The sequence below is a fragment of the Trachypithecus francoisi genome, unplaced genomic scaffold (assembly GCF_009764315.1).
Source record: "Trachypithecus francoisi isolate TF-2019V2 unplaced genomic scaffold, Tfra_2.0 Lachesis_group9, whole genome shotgun sequence".
Taxonomy (NCBI): Eukaryota; Metazoa; Chordata; class Mammalia; order Primates; family Cercopithecidae; genus Trachypithecus; species Trachypithecus francoisi.
This window is the reverse complement of record NW_022681474.1, coordinates 62,524,251-62,539,175: the sequence shown is the minus strand read 5'-3', so window position 1 is coordinate 62,539,175 and position 14,925 is coordinate 62,524,251. Positions and strand designations below refer to the sequence as shown.

Sequence of the window (14,925 nt, the reverse complement as noted above, 5' to 3'; positions counted from 1 at the left end):
CTCCTGGGTTCAAGTGATTCTCTGACCTCAGCCTCCCGAGTAGCTGGGATTACACGTGCCCACCACCATGCCCAGATAATTTTTGTGTTTTTAGTAGAGATGGAGTTTCACCATGTTGGTCAGGGTGGTCAGGAATTCAAGACCCATCTTGGCCCATCTTGACCTCGGCCTCCCAAAGTGCTGGGATTACAGGCATGAGCCCCACGCCCAGCTTTCACTAAGCACTTTCTAAGTGCCAGGCACTGTTTTAGGCTTTATAACATATAACCTTCCTAATAACTCGGGATGGTGGCTATCATCCCTATCCTCATTATACAGCCTGGGAACTGAGGAATGGAAGGTTTTAGAGATGTACGGAGCTCTGTATCTTTCTTTTGTTAAATTGAGATCATTCTGTTTTCCATTACTCCCAGAACTATTTTCTACTTCTACAACAGGGAGTGAGTCTGAAGGGATTACTGCTATCAGGAGGTCAGAGATATTGTATGGGGACCAGCAAGGAGTGAACAGAAGTCATTTTTTTTCTTTTAAAGAGATGGGGTTTTGCTCTGTTGCACAGACTGGAGTTTGCTGATGAAATGATAGCTCACTGCAGCCTCAAACTCCTGGGCTCAAGTGATCTTCCAGCCTCAGCCTCCCAAGTAGCTGGGACTATCTGTGTGTGCCACCATGTCCAGCTAATTAAAAAAAAATTTTTTTTGTAGAAATGGCATCTCGCTATGTCGCCCTGGCTGGTCTTAAACTCCTGGTCTCAAGTGATTCTCCTGCCTTGGCCTCTCAAAACGTTGAGATTACAGGCATGAGCCACCTCAGCCAGCCTACGAGTCACTTTGGAGAGGCAAGAGGGAAACCTCTCGTTAACCTCAGAAACACCAACTGGGTGCTTTCCCCTCTGGGAAATCTTACTGCTGCATGTGGGTTAATCAAACAGCCTAGAGGTCAGAGCCCTCTGGGGTGCAGCTATAGACCCACAGTCCAACCCTGGCTTGGCCCTAGATGTCACAGGAGATCCAAAGGTGTCAGTTGTGCTTGTGTGTGATTATAGAAGGAACACACCAATGGAAGAAAGTAAGGTGGAAAAGCTGGACCTCAGAGCCTACAGCAGCAAAATCCTCTACAAGGTGGCTGTGGGGGCTTGGAAACTCACAAGAGCCCCCCAGGGGAAAAGCAGAAGATTTTCTGGTGACCCGATGGTCCTGGAGCAGCTGGGCTTCCTGGCTGTTGTCATCCCCTGGCTGTCCCTGATGGATAACAAGTACTTGCCACCAAGTGAGCACTTAGTGCCGACTGAGAATCGATGGGAGAGAGGGGGCGTTGGAGGTGCCAGAGGAATCATAAATATTTTATACTGTCGAATCAAATGGAAAAGGCAAAGCTATTTCTTTTTCAAATGGAAGTGGCGGAGACTTCATTTCATTCAAGATTAATAGGCTCACTGCCCAGTAATCAGAGCTTGAAGACAATGCCAGAAAGGAACGGCCAAGTTTGGGAGGCACAAAAATGAAAGCCCTGTCCAGGGCCAGAGAGGGGTGCTTCATGCTGAACGCCATAGGCCATGAGGTTGGCTGATCGGCAGACGTGTCTTCCTTTATACATTCCTGGAAAGTCTGTAAACTAGTGGGCATTGTTTTTAAAGCACCAGGAAGGTTCAGGGAATGCCTATTAAGTTCCTTGTATGATATGAATAATAATGCTCGAATAGAGTGTGTGTCCTTGTGAGTGTGGCTTTAACAACGAAATCAGACCTTAAGCTTGCAATGCTGTGAATGGAGGAATCGTGAGGGGTGGTTTCTCTCTTCCCCTGCCCTCAGCTAGGGCCCATCACCCCTGGAATCACTACAGAGCGCTGAGTATCTAGGGTATTTGTTGAGATTGACAGGCACAGATATCTCACTTCCTGCTTTGGGAATTTCCTTTCATGTTTTATTTGCCTCTGAAGGCAAATGGAAGGTGATTTTCCAAGCCATTCCCTCTGCTTGACCTGTTTCCAGAAGCTGTGTCCCTGCCTCCGTTTCCTGCTCATTTCTATGAAAGGAGAATGTGGTCGTGCTTCTGACTTCGCCTGTGCCTGTGCCCTACTTCGCTCTTGAGATCTGAGATATTCTTAGGAAGTCAGTTCAGAATTTACAGTGGGGGCAAGAGGTGGGTCAGCCAGTTCTTCTCAAGCGGGAGGAGAGTAGGGTGTGGCTGACCCTTCTGGAGTCTTCTCTGGGCTGAAAGTAGGCTTCCGGGAAACATGGCCCTTCTGCTCAGCTGCTCCCAAGAATGAGTGCATAGATCTGTGTTGGTCACATCCTGTGTGTCTGTTCTGCCCAGGCCGCATGAGGAATAGAAGATAAGCTCACATTTCCTGCCTGCCAGGGACTTAAAGACTTTCAAGCTCTGTCTCTCGCTCTCTGGGCTCTTAAGCTACACCCAGATCTCTGTAAACTCATGCTCACTCTCGGGGAAGATGGGCTGCCTGGGCTTGCCCTTTGCAGCTCCAGAAAAGAGGACTGTCAATCAGATGACTCTTTAAAAGAATTTTTTTAAAAAACTTTGCTTATTTATTAGAGACGAGGTCTCAGCTCTGTTATCCAGGCTGCAGTGCAGTGGCGGTGGTGCAATCACAGCTCATCGCAGCCCAAACTCCTGGGCTCAAGCGTCAGTCGGATGACTCTTGACCTCAGGGACAGCATACTAGTTTGGGAGTCACAGAGGATAAATAATTAGCAAGCAAAGCAAGACAGGATGTTTTCTTTCAGCGTTCCTCTTAACCACAATGCCCATCTCCCACACCCTCACCCCTGGCAGCCACCCTCAGCTAGAGGCTCAAGGACTTACTCTTTGCTATTAATTCTCATTTCTAAACCATACATTTTACTTGCCTACTCACAGGAGAAATACTGTCTGTGGCCCCAGAGGAGGCGGGCAGCAGCAGGATATGGGAGGCTCTGTTGGGGACTGGTGCCATGTGCCCTCTGCCACCCTGCCCCACTGGCTGATGCCACTCCATCACCCACAGCCTCCATTAGTGCCTCTGAATCAGGCACAGGCTTTTAGGCAGTGCTGCACATTCCTTCAAGTTCAGTAAGTCCATGAAACCTTTATCATCCACAGCTCAATTGAAAACAAACAAACAAACAAACAAACAAACAAACAAACAAAAACCTGGCCAGATGCGGTAATCCCAGCATTTTGGGAGGCTAGGGTGGGCAGATCACTTGAGGTAAGGAGTTCGAGACCAGCCTGACCAACATGGTGAAACCTAATATCTGCTTAAAATACAAAGAAAATTAGCAGGACATGGTGCCTGTAAACCCAGCTACTCAGGAGGCTGAAGTGGGAGAATTGCTTGAACCTGGGAGATAGAGCTGAGATCACGCCACTGCACCACTCCATCCTGGGTGAAAGAACGAGACTCCATCTCAAAATAAAAATTAAAAATAAGAGAGAGAGAGAAAACAAAACAATGTTACCCCCATGTTTTCCCCTTCCCTGCCAAAAACAATTCCAAAAATCCACACTCCAGGGAAATAAGTGGACATTTAGGGTTAAGATATTGAAAAAGATAATGTTACCTCCCTCTCAGCTGCCGTATTTGGTTGCTTTAAGCTAAATGGAAGATTCTTGCTTAGAATCACAAAAAGAAATAATAACACCACGCGGACCTGGATGCAGGCATCCTCTGCTTTGCTCCACAACCCTTCCACGGTGCTCCCTGCACTCCCAGGCAGGAATCTAGGCTGCTTACAATGCAGGGGAGCATAAGTGTGGGAAGGGAGGGGGTCTCTGCCTCAAAAAACCAGGACATAGCAGCAGCAGTTCAGTCATTTACAAAATAGGGACTGATTGCCTTCCCTTCCCTCCCTTCTCTTCCCTTCCTTCCCTTCCCTCCTTCCCTTCCTTCCCTTCCCTTCCTTTCCCTCCCCTCCCCTCCCCTCCCCTCCCTTCCCTTCCCCTCCCCTCCCCTCCCCTCCCCTCCCCTCCCTTCCCCTCCCCTCCCCTCCCTCCCTTCCCTTCCTTCCCTCCCTTCCCCCTACCTCTCCCTCCCCGCTTCCTCTCCCCTCTCCCCTGCCTCTCCCCTCCTCCCCTTCCTCTCCCCTCCCCCCTTCCTCTCCCCTCCCCCCTTCCTCTCCCCTCCCCCCTTCCTCTCCCTTCCCTTCCCTTCCCTTCCCCCTCTTCCCTTTCTTTCCTCTCCTTTCCTTTCCTTCTGACAGATTCTTGTGCTGTTGCCCAGGCTGGAGTGCAATCACATGACCTCCGTTCACTATAGCTTCTGCCTCCCAGGTTCAAGCAATTTTGGTGCCTCAGCCTCCCAAGTAGTTGGGATTACAGGCATGCACCACCATGCCCAGCTAATTTTTGTATTTTTAGTAGAGATGGAGTTTCACCATGTTGGCCAGGCTGGTCTCAAACTCCTGACTTCAAGTGATCCACCTGTCTCGGCCTCCCAAAGTGCTGGGATTACAAGCGTGAGCCACCGTGTGGCCTGAATTTTCTTGAATAAGACCATGTGTGCACAGTTCCTGGGGCACATGTGGTCCTCAGTTCCTGAGATTTCCCTTTCTACAAGAGCAGTGACCAAACTTTAGGCTTCTCTTTGAGGCACTTTCCAAGATGCAGGTCCCTACCTGGTGGCCAGTCAGGCCACATGGAAGTGCATGAGGGTGGGGACACAAAAGTATCCTACACTTGTAACTCCTTATTTTCACCTTCTGCCCTTTTTTCTTTCATCTTCCCTTTTTTTTTTCTGGTTCTCTCCTTTCTCCTGCTAGCTCAATTTTCCCTCCCCAGATTTTTGGAACCCAGAGATCTGGCTTTCTACTGCTTATCTTTGTGCCCTTAGAAGAGTCCCTTCACTCCCTTGAGGCTCTCTTTCATGTTGAGGAGAAGAAGGAAGTTGGACTACAGTTTAGGAAGATGTGGTCGGTGCTGATCTAGTTGAAATGATGACCAAGGGCTTGGAATTCCCTCCAAACGCTCTAGACAGCCCTCCCAGGGTGGTTTCTTTTTGATGGGGTCCCAGGGACTTCTCAGCAGTTCCGCTCCACCAAACTCTCTGATTACCGAGTCGGCTGTAATAAGTATTTTTCTTTTTCTCTGCTGCCCACATTTGGCAGTGTGGGGACAGAAGGAAAGAAGCTGGTGATCCAGTGCCAAGCTGCTGAGGTAGTTTTTTCTCTAAAGTGGTCATGGAGTGTGTGTCATCCTTTGCAAGGCATGTCTCTGCCAATGCAGGGGTGAGGCCTCAGCCACCTCTACTCTCTGCTGGAGCTTTCAAACCTCTCCAAACTACAGCCATCCAGGCGGCTGCAGAGGTCAATGAAGTAACATCTGAAAATGCTTGTGAGATCTTTGGGTTTCCAAAGCATTCTTCTTTCTAACTCTAGAATAAGGCTCTTCCTTAAAAATAGAAAGCCATTTGTGGGGTGAATTTTAATATACTGTGCACAATAATCCCACCCTCAAGCTGTGGTTGTGTCCACAGTCCTGGGGCAGGGCCAACATGAACCATTTAAATTATTTATCAACAAATTTTTCTCCTCATGTCCACATGGATGTTGAAATGGTTCTCTAATTCATTTTTAAAATATGCTCTGGGTTCATCCCCCCAGCTTCGGGGAATCATGACATCCTCATCACTTGACAGTGCCAGCAATCAGTCAGCTCCAAAGAGCATGTGTGCTTCAGAAAGACTGACTCAGTCCAGCCTTAGAGGATTCTCCTGTGGGGTGCGGGGCTGGGTTCAAACTGAGTTTTTCAACACTGGGCGAGTTTCAGCAAAGTAGGACTGGGACAATGGTATGGCTCTTGTGATTAATCTACTCCAGGAATGGTTGAATGAGAAGTTAACATGGATCCCCCAGAAGCTGCAGAGCACAAAGCTTTTATTTTAGTGAGAATTTAACATGCCAGGCCTGTCAGGTGCACGTGCCATCAAAAACATGACCTAATCCTATTGATTTTCTTTTAATGGTCACAGACTGGGAGCCCCGGGAATGAGGCAGACAGCATCAATACATTGTGCAAAATGTCTAGTTTTCAAACCATGTACATTTGGCCTGGGAAAAGAGTGGGCTCTGTGGAATGTTGCTCCTTCAGCAGCTGATGTGAAGATGCTTATGGTGACCACAAGCCAAGCCTCTGCAGGAGGCTGTGGGAGCCCCTGCTCATATTAGGAATTCTCAATTCAGATAAAGCTGGATTATTAGATTGAACTCTATGAAATTGTTCAATATTCAGCCAACTTTTACCCATAAAAATGGCTGTTTCTTATGGTTTGACATGCTGTATATGCTTGAGACTTGACTGTGACCTTTGATGACAAGACAACCCCATGTGGAATTTAGATGAAATCCTACTTGGCCTCCAAGGCCCAGTCTTGGGGGATTCGTAGAGCATCCTAGGCTAAGATGACTTTAGACCCATGAAGCCACTCATGGTTTCTCACAACCCAATCAAAACTAATCTCCCCAGGCCAGATGTGGCAGCTCACGCCTTTACTCTCAGCATTTTGGGAGGCTGAGGCTGGAGGATTGCTTGAGGTCAAGTATTCAAGATCAGTCTGGGCAACATAGCAAGATCCTGTCTTTTTATAAATAATTAAGAATTAATCTTCCTCACCCTGGCATTTTGCTGATAGTTAGCTAACACTACTTATGAAATAGATACCTTTAGTTGTAGCTATTGTTCTTCATGAATGCCCTTTAAAATGCCAAATACCTTGAGGATGTGAGCCATCATAGACATCTCTGTAACGCCTGCTGCCTTTTCACAGAGTAGGCACTCTTCGTTATTATTGCCTAATTACCTGAATCTTGATATTTTTACTCAGGTAGCAAAATTGATCATGACCAGTTGGCTCTTTTCAGAATTTATAATGGGGCTATAGTTTTTCCTTCATGGACCTTTAAAAAATTGATTATGGTCCTTTAAATTGGAGTTAAAAGATTGTTATCTTTTTCTTCTCATGAACCATATAGCATTTCTATGAGCATAAGTGCATTTTGTGTGTGTTGATGTGAATTCAGAGAATGCTTTAGATCAGCAGTCCCCAAACTTTTGGGCACCAGTGACCAGTTTCGTGGAAGACAATTTTTCCACAGAAAGGGACAGGGAATGGTATTGGGATGATTCAAGTACATTTCATTTATCATTACATTTTCTTTCTTTCTTTTTCCTTTTTTTTTTTTGGAGATGGAGTCTTGCTCTGTCACCAGACTGGAGTGTAGTAGCGCGATCTCTGCAACATTCGCCTCCCAGGTTCAAGCGATTCTCCTGCCTCAGCCTCCCAAGTAGCTACGACTACAGGTGCACGCCACCACGCTCAGCTAATTTTTGTATTTTTAGTAGAGACAGGGTCTCACCATGTTGGCCAGGATGGTCTCGATCTCTTTACCTTGTGATCTGCCTGCCTCAACCTTCCAAAATGCTGGGATTATAGGCGTACACCACTGTGCCCAGTCTATCATTACATTTTCGTAAGGAGCCATGCAAACTAGATCCCTTGTGTGCACAGTTCACAATAGGATTCGCGCGCCTATGAGAATCTAATGCCACCGCTGATCTGACAGGAGGCGGAGCTCAGCCTCCCTTGCTTGCCCACCCCTCATCTTCTGCAGTTTGGTCCAGTTCCTAACAGGTTACATACTGGTACCTGTCATGGCCTGGAGGGTTGAGGACCCCTGCTTTCGATCACAGCTGATCAGTTTCCCCAGTCCCACACTGCACTTAACTACAGTTTCTCCTGTGTCCCTAGTAGGGGTGGCGGAAAGGGTCGCGTGGGGCACAGAGGGTTACAGTTACCTGAACATTTGCAACTAGTCCACATGGATGCACACCACATATGACAGGAAGGCTTCAAGTTCAACCTGGGTTAAATGAAACATTCCATCAGTTCATCTTTCTTTCCTGTGCCCTCTTCTGCAGACCTGCTCCCCTTCCTGGGTGCCTGGTTGTAGTGAGTGACTCTGATGTTCTCTTAGATGACCAGCCTCAAAAGACCAATACATCCCCTATCCTACACTGTCCCCCACATCTGTCTGCTCTGTCTCTTTCCATTGTTACCACCACCGCCTAGGTTTCTAATTATCCACATTTCTTCTTTTTTTTTTTCATTTAAGCAAGCATCTCACTCTGTTGCCTAGGATGAAGTGCAGTGGTGCGATCACAGCTCACTGCAGCCTCAAAGCAATCCTCCCACCTCAGCCTCCCTCATAGCTAGGACCACAGGCATGTGCCACCAGTTCAGCTATTTATTTTATTTTATTTTTTGTAGAGATGAGGTCTTGGTGTGTTGCCCAGGATGGGCTCAATCAATCGTCCTGCCTCCACCTCCCAAAGCACTGAGATTATAGGCATGAGACACAGAGCTCGGCTATTGTTTGTATTTCTTTCCTGGTTTCCCTACTGAATTCTTTACTTCCACTCTTCCCTTCTTCCCCTCTTCCACCAGCATAAGCTTTAGAAACTGCACTTCTGATCATGCTGCTCTGCTGCTTAAAATCCTTCATGCAGATCGTGCAAGACCTTCCTGATCCAATGCTGCCTTGCCCTCTAGAACCCAGGGCGCCATTCTCCCCTCTGCAGGTCTACTGTACCACCTGCAGGTTCTGTCTCCTGTGTTCATGTGTCTGCTCCCTCTGAATGTTAGGCTCACACCCTCCACCTGGCCAACTCCTACTAAACCTTGGGCTTCAACTCAAGAATCACCTTCATGTTTCACTCCACCAGGCTGGGCTGGGTGTCCTGCCCAGTTCCCACAGTGCCCTAACTCACTTTCTTTTTTTAATACTTTAAGTTCTGGGGTACGTGTGCAGACCATGCAGGTTTGTTACATAGGTATACACGTGCCATGGTGGTTTGCTGGACCCATCAACCTGTCATCTACATTAGGCATTTCTCCTAATGCTGTCCCTCCCCAAGCCTCCCACCCCCCGACAGGTCCTGGTGTGTGATGTTCCCCCCGCCCCCATGTCCATGTGTTCTCATGGTTCAACTTCCACTTATGAGAGAGAACATGCGGTGTTTGGTTTTCTGTTCTTGTGTTAGTTTGCTGAGAATGATGCTTTCCAGCTTCATCCATGTCACTGCAAAGGACATGAACTCAATCTTTTATATGGCTGTCTAGTATTCCGTGGGTGTATATGTGCCACATTTTATTTCTCCAGTCTATGATTGATGGGTATTTAGGTTGGTTCCAAGTCTTTGCTATTGTGAACAGTGCTGCAGTAAACATATGTGTGCATGTCTCTTTATAGCAGAATGATTTATAATCCTTTGGGTATATACCCAGAATAGGATTGCTGGGTCAAGTGGTATTTCTGGTTCTAGATCCTTAACTCACTTTAAACAGAGCTATGGGGGCCTTCAGCTCAGCAGTGGCTCTTCTTAGCAGGGGACTGAATGTGCTCCCTTTGCCAAAGCCTACTTTGCTTTGCTTATGTGATGCTACTTGGAGGATTCCCAGATTGTTTTTGGTCTATTCAATAATTTGCTTTCTTTGGACAGGACAATGCCCAGTGATGAAGATGAAGCTCTAGTTCTTGACATGCTAATCCCACACCATGACTAATAAACATGGCACATTGCAATGGACATTAATTTATGGGTAACAGAAGCAGATCCAAGCCTTTTAGCTAATTAAATAAAAATGTACCATACAGCAACCATCCTGCCTGCTTGGGTGTAAAATAGAGAGGAGAAAGATGGCATGCTTGTCATTGAGAGACAATTACCTTCAATTTCAGAGCTGGAATCTAGTGACAACATAAGAAAAAAAATAACCTCTCTGGCTGTTAGGATTCTCAGTTCTGGCTGTGAGCAAGGAGCAAAGGCACCCACAGACTTGCCAAACCTATGTCAGGAATGATGAATAGGAGGCAGAAATCCACATCCCCAGGTGGCAAAATTGCTATCCACCGTTGTCACCTCCTTCCTAATGGAGAAAGTGGGGACAAGCAGCCTTGGAGTCCTACTTGAATGAGGCCTGGACCTTATGCAGGGTAATAAAAACCGACACGTGGGGCCTGTGCTGTAAGGTGGCAGAGTGCGATGAGTCACCCCACTCATGCAGGTTGAGTCATTTCAAGGCAGAGTTGTGCCAGTTCAGTATCCAGTAATATTTTCCAGTCAACGAGCACCAGTGAACAGGAGATAACCAGTCATTTCTAGATTCTGCTCAGAGTCCCAGATCAGAGGCTCCACAAGCTCAAAGAGATGGGTGGCAAAACAGCCACCTTGATTTCCAGATCATCTGCCAGCTCATCTGTCAGCCGACACACAGCCCATGGCTCCACTATTGCCAGTGCTGTAGCTGCACCAGACCAATCTGGTTCAAATTTTATGTAACAAAGTTGTGATTTGTTTTTCAGTTGCCCTGGACTCCCTGGTTGAAGATCAGGAGCATGCCCTGATGAGACGAGGCATGCAACCACAGGGGAACCTTAGTGCTTGGACTGAGGAGTGGGGACTGAAATAAGAAGCGAACATTGCATGCCAGGATCAGGATCCAATCACATCAAGCCCTGGCATCACCTCATGGCAGGATCCAGTCAGATTATGGCTTTTGGTATCACTTCATTGTGAGATTCAATCAGATCATACCTCATTACCCTAAGCTTACAAAACCAGACCTAGCACCCAGCTTGGGGAGGCACTGCTTTGGAAGTTATCCCAAGTATTCTCATTGCTAATTGCAAGTAATAAAATCATCTTGCTAAATCCTCCTTGGTTGTGCAGATGTTGGCGTGGATGTGGAGAGAAGGGAACACTTATGCATTGTTGGTGAGGATGTAAATTAGCTCAACTCTGTGAAAAACAGTATGGAGATTTTTCAAAGACCTAAAATTAGAACTACCACTCAACCCAGCAATTCTGAGTGCATGAGTGGGTATTTACCCACAAAGGAAAATAAATCACATAAAAAAGACCCGTTTACTGCAGCATTATTCACAATAGCAAAGTCATGGAACCAACCTAAGTGCCCTTCAGTGGTTGACTGGATAAAGAAAATGTGGTCTATATACACCATGGAATACTAATCAAAATAATGATTTCATTCTTTTTATGGTTGTGTAGTATTCCATGGTTTATATATACCATTCTTGCAGTAATGTGGATGGAGCTGGAGGCCATAATCCTGAGTGAACTAACTGAGAAACAGAAAACCAAATACCACATGTTCTCACTTATAAGTGGGAGCTAAACAATGGGTACGAATGGTCATAAAGATGGAAATAATAGACAATGGGGACTCCAAAAGCAGAGAGGGTGGAAGGTCAAGGATTGAAAACTTACCTTTTGGGTACGATGTTCACGATTTGCATATTGAGTACACTGGAAGCCCAATCCCCACCGGTATGTAATATACCCAAGTTACAAACAAACATATGTACTTCCTATATCTAAAATGATAAATAAATAAATAAATCCTGCTTGGTTGTGGTCATTGGGTTGATATCTGCCAAGTAACCAATCCTACCTATTGTGTGGTAAGAGTGCAACTTTTCAGCACTGAGCTAAAATTGGGAGCTTTTATATATTTGGTGTGTTTCTTTTTTTCCTTTCTTTTCTTTTCTTTTTTTTTTTTTGATGTGGAGTCTTACTCTGTCACCCAGGCTGGAGTGCAGTGACATGATCTTGACTCACCGCAACCTCCGCCTCCAGGGTTCAAGTGATTCTCCTGCTTCAGCCTCCCAAGTAGCTGGGCTTACAAGCACCTGCCACCATGCCTGGCTAATTTTTGTATTTTTAGTAGAGGTGGGGTTTTGCCATGTTGGTCAGGCTGGTCTCAAACTCCTGACCTCAAGTGATCCATCCGCCTCGGCCTCCCAAAGTGCTGGGATTACAGGCATAAGCCACTGTGCTTGGCCCATTTTCAGTGCATTTCTGAGTTTAAAGGATATTACATAACTGAAATAACGTTTTTTATAAACCATGCAACTTGGCCCTACTGGGTGAAGCTCATATTAGAGGCCAACTTTCAATATATTTAAACTACGGAAGCCCCCACAAGAGCAACTTACATTAAAGGTGACTTACAGCAGAGGTAGCTAAGCTCAGTCCAGACTGCACAGTGCTCTCAAAGTTTATGTCCAGAGGCGGCAGCACCCAGGCAAGTCTTTGAAAGTCCCGGCTTAGAACTTGGCACAGCCTCCTTAGAGACTGTTCATAGCTACAAATGCAGGCATTGATGCAGGGGTGGGGCAGAAAGATGTGGGAGTGGGAGTCTTGCTGCTAATTGGTTTAGTCTAAGATGAAGCCTAACCTCCCTTGGCCGACACAACTGTTACTATTAAGTGAGACTGAAATTAATCAAAGCTATTTCCATAGATGTGCCAAACCTGGGAGATGAAGCAATTATGTGCACAGATCCATGTTGATGAGTAGTTTGTGGCAAACTCCTCTGCACAAGAGGGGGTCATGTAGTAGCAAAGTGGGGGTGTTTTGAAGAGAAAGCCTGCTAATGTGAAGTGAAGAGCTGACTTGGGTTCCACATGATGGAAGACAGGTGTATGCTTCGAGTGCAGCCTCTCTGGGGAAAATGAGGGTGGGATGGGGTACTAAGTGATCTGCAACTCACTCATGAAAACCCATTTCAACCCAAAACAGACCTAACCTTCTCCACCTTCCATTAAGTAATTTATCAGTGTTTTAAAAGAAGAATGCATATTTCTTACACTTCCTTTCTGTCGGACAATGCAGTGATATGACCAAGGGCTTGGGGCGTGGATTGCAGGGGAGAGATGGTTAATCAGCAACACAGATTAATTAGCAACCAGTCAGGGAGACAGATCTGTGCTCTGATTCATCTAACAAAAACTCTGGAGGTGGCTATGCCTAATATGCGCCTTTGCAGATGTCGGATCTACAAGTGAGAAGAGCTAAGTGAGTCACCATAGGTCACAAAGCTAGCAAGAGGAGACAGATCATAAGATCATAAACCACAGTCCCAGGCCTCCAAACCCCATGCTCTTTCCTACAAAATATACTGTCTTCCTTCTGAAAATTATGTGCATCATAGGAACAAACTTTGTTTCCCAGGATTAGTTGGGCCCACGTACATGCTACCATATTGACTCAGGTTCTCTAGGGTACTGGGCCAGAACGTTTGTTCCCTCAAAACTTGAGGTCCTAGGGCCATCTAGGAGGAGCACTGTAAGGGGCTTTGGGATTGATTGCCAGACTGTGAGGCCCTTGGGGGTGAGGGGTCTGAACAAAATGTGAACTATGGCTCCACTTTCTCCATCGGCAGAGGGGAGGCTGGGCGTGCCTGTGCCCCCACAAGTGAACCCTTAAGTCCAGAGCAGTGAGGAATGCTGAAGTCAGGAATTCCCCCCGCCTTCCCTCAAGCCAGGTCCTCAGAAACCTGGGTGAAACTCCTTGATAGGAGATGTTTTTGAAGGAAGCTGGGTAAAGCACTTCTGTGGACCGCATGATCTAACATGTCTCAGATCCAGACAGTCTGAGAGTAGACCCATCGATACTGAGTGTATACTCTCTCTGGGCGACACTGCATTTACAGAACAGGGGCCGGGAGCTAGGAGGTGAGAACTCCCAGAGACTCAGTCCCTGTCCTCAAGGAATTCCCAGTCTAATCAGGGACGTGAGCTTGTAAACCTGACTCCTCCCACACCCAGCACCCAGCCCAACCCTGAGGTCATCCTGATGCTCACTCAGGATTGGAGGTCCTGGAAGTCCACCGGTATAGGTGGGAGAAACAGAAGAGCCACTTACTCATGCGGAGGGAAGGAGAGAAGAGTGGAGATAACCAGAGGAGTGAAGTAATGAATGCATGCATTCATTCAGCAGCTGTTTAGGAGAGCCTGTCCCGTGTCCATCACTCTCCTGGGTGCTGGGACTATGGTAGGGAACAACACAGATTTAAATAAAAAGTCCCTGTTATGATGGAGGTGATGGGACTTGATCTCTTTGCATAGCATCCGGATTATTGGAGAAGTAAGGGAAGAAAAGGGTATTCTAATCTCATTGTGAAATTGAGAAAACCAAAGCCTTTCTACTTACAAAGTGGCAGCCCAAAGATGCAAACACAGATCTCTCAGTTCCGCTGTGCTGGTGCCCACACACTCCCCCACCCCGCTTAGCTGGGTCCCTGTGAGAGAGGCCACACAGCCCTAGCAAGGAAATTGCACAAAGGCTGGCACCAAAGGTTGTTATGATCATAAATTTGGTCCTTCCAGTAGTTTCTGGGGAGACAAGGGTCACAAATGCATGTATCTTTTGGTCAGCAGTTTTAGTATCAGCTTCCAGGCCTATTGGATAGAGATATTCATCTACAGGAATAACATAACTCCTTGAAATAATTCAAGGCATTTCAGAAACCACAATCAAATTTGTAAGATAAGGCAAAGCAAAGCAAAACATAACAAAACACTTATGTAAACACTGTTTGTGATGCAAAGCTGTAATTAAGAACCAGAATTTAACAAATATATGAGAAAAAAAGCATAGAGTTGATCAGTGTATTATTTTCGGGGCAAATCATAATAGTAAACTTGCATATTTCAGGGAATTTTTGTTTCTACATTTACCTGAGACCAAGCCTGAAATTCCTGTATTAAAAAAAATCACCGCCAGGCGTGGTGGCTCACACCTGTAATCCCAGCACTTTGGAAGGCTGAGACAGGCAGATCACCTAAGGTTAGGAGTTCGAGACCAGCCTGACCAACATGGAGAAACCCAGTCTCTACTAAAATACAAAATTAGCTGGGCATGGTGGTGCATGCCTGTAATCCCAGTTTCTCAGGACACTGAGTCAGGAGAATTGCTTGAACCCGGGAGGTAGAGGTTGCGGTGAGCTGAGATTGCACCATTGCACTCCAGCCTGGGAAATAAGAGCGAAACTCTGTCTCAAAAAGAAAAAAAATTAAAAAAAAAAATCACCCTATCAGTTAAGTAGAGGAATAAAGCATGGCATAAATG

The 14,925-nt window shown here is 46.4% G+C and overlaps 1 long non-coding RNA gene across 3 annotated transcripts; it reads right to left on the bottom strand.

Moving 5' to 3' along the window:
• Positions 1-706: 706 nt before the first annotated feature.
• On the bottom strand, positions 707-14,274 carry LOC117082297. 3 transcript variants are annotated; one of them, XR_004436545.1, is made up of 3 exons: positions 14,008-14,274; positions 7,789-7,853; positions 707-2,679 (listed from the first exon to the last, which is right to left on the bottom strand). It is a non-coding gene; the product is annotated as an uncharacterized LOC117082297 (long non-coding RNA). The 3 variants fall into 3 exon arrangements; XR_004436544.1 differs by lacking the exon at positions 14,008-14,274 and adding an exon at positions 12,009-12,493; XR_004436543.1 differs by lacking the exon at positions 14,008-14,274 and adding an exon at positions 12,025-12,493.
• Between the last annotated feature and the right edge of the window lie 651 nt (positions 14,275-14,925).